We start from the raw sequence: 4,826 nt of genomic DNA on the forward strand, positions 1-4,826 counted from the left end.
TCTCTAACTTCTTCTATCAATGGCGGTTCACTATCTGGGTTTGGTGTGGGTTCCTGTTGGTGATTCTGTGTTTAGGAGTTCCTCAAAGTACTTCGCTAGGGGGTTACAGTTGTTCTTGGCATTGGTCTCTAGTGTGCCGTCCGGTCTCCTAAAGCAGAGGTTCGGTGCTTGGTATTTCATCGTGTTTTCTCTGGATGTCCTGTAGAAATTCCTCGTGTTGTTCCTTGTGAAGTCTGCTTCTATCTCTTCTAGTTTCTGTTTGTCGTAGTTTCGTTTTTATTTGTGGATAATTTTACTTGTCTGTTTCTGTGTTTTGAGAAATTCTTGTCAGTTTTCTGGTATCTTGTTGCTATTGAACTTCTTCCATGTGTTGACTCATCTTTCGATTGCTAGGTCACATGTGTGGTTCCGCTAGTGGTGTTTCCTGGTTCTCGATGCTGCTGCTAATTTCATGGCTTCCTGAAGCTTCCCCGATAGCTGTTCCCAGTTTTGCGTTGATCCTACCTTAATTTTCTCCAGTATTTTCTCTTGGTTGAGTGTTAGATGTTTTGGGTCTGGTCTAATCCTATTAGGGATTAGGAGTGTCTTTATCTGTAGAAGGTGGTGATCCGAGTCAAAGGAACCGTTTCGTGTGCTGATGTTCTGGATTTCACTCTGTGCTTCTCTTTGTATTATGACGTGGTCGACCTGTAATTATCTATTGCCATTTGGGAGTTTCCAAGTGGTTAATTTTTTTATGGGCTTCTTGAAATTCGTTACATGACTTTGAGGTCATGGGTCTCACAGAATTCTATCAGGTATTTCCCGTTTAAGTTTGTTTCACGGTGTGGTGTGTATCTTCCTGTAATGTGTCTGTATTTTTGTTCTTTTCCTAGTTTTGCGTTGAAGTGCCTAGGTATTTTCTTGATTGTCTCCTCCATTACTGTCCAAAATCCTCAATGGCGTCTGGGTCCTTCCTGTTGTGCTCACTGGTTGGTGCGTGTGCGTTTATGGTCGTGAATGCGTTTCCCTATTATATATATTAATATGCAGCCTATGTACCGAGAGAGAGAGAGAGGGAGAGAGAGAGAGAGAGACAGACAGAAATTTTGTTATCAATGGCCTCGAAAAGTTTATTCAGAAGGAAAGACGCCATATACATGTTTTTAAACAGTAATTTATATTCTTTCTGTTAAAACCGGCTGTGAGAAAGAAAATGTTTTGCCGTGCTGTGCTGTGAAAATATGCGATTTAGTTTTCTTTCTCATACGCAATTTTAACTACGATAGCAGGTCATTTCAACCATACTTTTAACAGAAAACAGAAAAGTTGTGTTTATGGCTTGAGAGATATCTGTCAGATCCCTCTCATATCTTTTTGCTTTTCTAAGTTGTTCATTTGCTTGTTAAATGTTCGCAAATATAACCAGCCTCCCGTGGAGAATCGTGTTATTGTATTCTTTGTGACTGTATGCTTGATAAATGATAACGGGTCCGCACACTTGACTTCATTCCTAATCAAAGTAATATGGAAATCAAAACCGACTTTGGGTGGAAAAGTAGTAAAATAATGGAATACAAGAAGATGCAGGAATGTGTCCCGTTACTTACACATCGAACGAGACATTCGCCTGCTTTGCTTAAAAGTCGGTTAAGATTTATTTCCTCCATCAATTTCAGAGAGAGCACCGGAAGAGTAGAAGGAAATGCAATCAGCCTAGTAATTACCTCTTTTTAATAGAATCGAGATAGATAGTTTGATAATCCTCTTAACAGGGTAAGTAACAAGCAAATCAGATTTTATTGAAATAACACCATTTTTCGTCTGATGTGATATTTTTGCCTAACCGAATTCTCACTTCAGTCATTTGCCTCTTAAGTAATGAGTAGCCTGCTGTGTCCCTCGAACAATGGAAGCCATCCTCATATAAATATATATTTAAAGAATATTTAGCCTACATCCATCTGAACTTCAATTAGAATATCATGTAAAAATTAAAATAAATCTGTCAAGAACTTATCGAGATTTTTGTTAACAACGTTTTCCCTTAATGTATTATGTTTATTAAAATGTTATACATATTAAAAGCATTTAGCCTATGCCAATCTGAATCTTTATCACATTATTGTGTAAAAATTTGATTTAAATCAGTCACGAGCTTTTTGACATTTTTGCTGACATGTCCGTTCTTAGAGCATCGTTTAAAAATTTGAAGTAAATCATTCGAGAACTTCCTGAGAGTTTTGGTAACAGCTTTAAACAAGTCTTGTCTTTATATAGTAGTATAGATTCCGATCTTTGCCTATATCTTATCCTATTTTTTGAGCTTTGCATAATATCTTGCACATGTCTAACGCTTTTTCTATTATCTATGACGGTGTCTCAAATTTTCTGAACTCTTGCTTCCACTACGAGAGAACTGCTGCTTTCCTTTTGCCTTTACTTGCCTTAAGCTGAACTGATCCTCATTAACAAATCCTCAATTTGTTTTTTCTATCTTCTGTAATGATACAATTTTTCCAAAAGTCTGAGTGTATGTCACCATTCTCATAGACTCTTCACACTAGCTTGAATAATCGTTTAGTTGACATTTCCCCCAATGAAATTATATGTCTATTCTGCCTTGCTTGATCACAAGACTTCGAAATCTCTTTCAAATTCTGACACTAATATTTGACTTCTTGTGTTTTACTAATCGCCTATTTTTTCTGGTATCGCATTACTAGATATTCTTCTCTCTTGTAAGACCCAGCTCTCTTATTTGAGTTTAACGGAGTTATTCTGTTCGCAGATTTGTAGTTGTGACGTTCTTTTCACAATCTCAGAAGTTATTTTGACTTTGGTGTATTTTTGTGTTTCTCTTCCTGAAATTTGCTGTATTTTTTTCTTTCGTGATTAATTCAAGTATTTCTTCTCTTATGGATTAGCAGCTAGTTTCCTTATTAACACATTCGTCTGTCTAATCTCTATGATTGTCCTTTTTTTAGAGATGTCCAGTCGTCTCCTATAGTGGTAACCGTCATTATTCGTTACTCTGTATCCATTATTCGTTACTCTGTATCCCACTTTTTACACATTGAATCTTCCTGACGATTCTCTTAATCTTTGATCTTGACTTCATATTATTAAATTGTGATCTGATTCTACATCTGCTTCTGGTTATTCCTTACAATCTAACATGTAATTAGTGAATCTTTCTTTGACCACGATTGAATTCAGATGTGTCTTCCCTTATCTCCTTTCCAAGTAAATATCCTCCTTTCAGGATTTTTGAACAATGTAGTTTCTATTACTGTCTGAGATTTACTGCAGAGATCAAGGAGTTCTTCCTCTCTCATTCCTGCAACCACTCTCATACTCAATCCTTCCTTTTTGCGTTCTATCTCTTCTGTTTGTTTAGAGTTCCAATCCACTCTGATTACTAAATTTTCATGTCTCTTTCTCTTTATGTGTGGCGTTACCCGTTCAGTGTCATCATATACCCTCTCTCTATCTCCCTATCTTCCGCTTGTGATACTGGCATGTAAAACTGACTTGTTGTTTTTGATATTATGTTGTTGTTGATTTTGTTGAGAATAATCCAGTCACTGAAATAGAATGAAATTTGAAATGATAATTAAATGGACACCCTAGCTGCAAACAGGCGTTGATGTACTTCATTGGGGACATATTGAAAATGTGTGCCCCGACCGGGACTCGAACCCGGGATCTCCTGCTTACATGTCAGACGCTCTATCAATCTGAGCCACTGCGGGGACTTATCCCTTACACGCTCCCCGTGAGATCCACATTCCCAACATGTCCACACCACTACATTCGTAGTGCGCCTAATAGATGTTTGCCCATCGGGTTCGAGTCCCGGTCGGAGCACACATTTTCAAAATGTCCCCAATGAAGTACATCAACGCCTGTTTGCAGCTAGGATGTCCATTTAATTATCATTTCATTTCTAGCAAAGCTGCATGGACATTCACGGTAACTGTTCTTTCGGGAGTAGATACTACCGTCATATATAGAATGAAATTTTCACTCTACAGCGGAGTGTGCGCTGATATGAAACTTCCTGGCAGATTAAAACTGTGTGCCGGACCGAGACTCGAACTCGGGACCTTTGCCTTTCACGGGCAAGTGCTCTACCAACTGAGCTACCCAAGCACGACTCACGCCGCTTCCTCACAGCTTTACTTCTGCCAGTACCTCGTCTCCTACCTTCCAAACTTAACAGAAGCTCTCCTGCGAACCTTGCAGAACTAGCACTCCTGAAAGAAAGGATATTGCGGAGACATGGCTTAGCCACAGCCTGTGGGCTTCTGTAAAGTTTGGAAGGTAGAGGACGAGGTACTGGCAGAAGTAAAGCTGTGAGGACGGGGCGTGAGTCGTGCTTGGGTAGCTCAGTTGGCACATCCCCCACCTGGCACAAGTTCTTCCTATGCCGGTGGTGTTGGCCCGCCGAATCCTGGCGGCACTAGGATATTTTGTGAGTACAGGTCTGCTTTTTAAGGTCGGATACGAAACCCTCACCCTTCCTCGTAGTCGTGGAGGTCTTGGACTAGTCCACGTACGCGACCGAGCATTAGCTATTTATATAACTACAATGATAAAGATATGGACACGACACCGGACAAGTCTGACGAGCACCTTGATAGACGAACTCGCTCCACCTTCTCGTTCGGCTCCGGTAGCGGTGTCTCACATCTCAGCATCGCTCGCCCATATGCGAACCTTTTTTGTGGAACACAGTTATGTACATATGGAACTACCGACTACCAGGACGGCAACGGCACGTGATATATATCACATCTTGACTCGACGACGGCCGAATAATGGCGTAGAGCGCCGGCAACCAA

The 4,826-nt window shown here is 40.1% G+C and overlaps 1 non-coding gene across 1 annotated transcript; it reads right to left on the reverse strand.

Moving 5' to 3' along the window:
- Positions 1–4,060: 4,060 nt before the first annotated feature.
- On the reverse strand, positions 4,061–4,135 carry Trnas-uga. The gene has a single exon. It is a non-coding gene; the product is annotated as a tRNA-Ser (tRNA).
- Positions 4,136–4,826: the final 691 nt, after the last annotated feature.

Source organism: Schistocerca americana, chromosome 5, assembly GCF_021461395.2.
Source record: "Schistocerca americana isolate TAMUIC-IGC-003095 chromosome 5, iqSchAmer2.1, whole genome shotgun sequence".
In the NCBI taxonomy this organism is placed as follows: domain Eukaryota; kingdom Metazoa; phylum Arthropoda; class Insecta; order Orthoptera; family Acrididae; genus Schistocerca; species Schistocerca americana.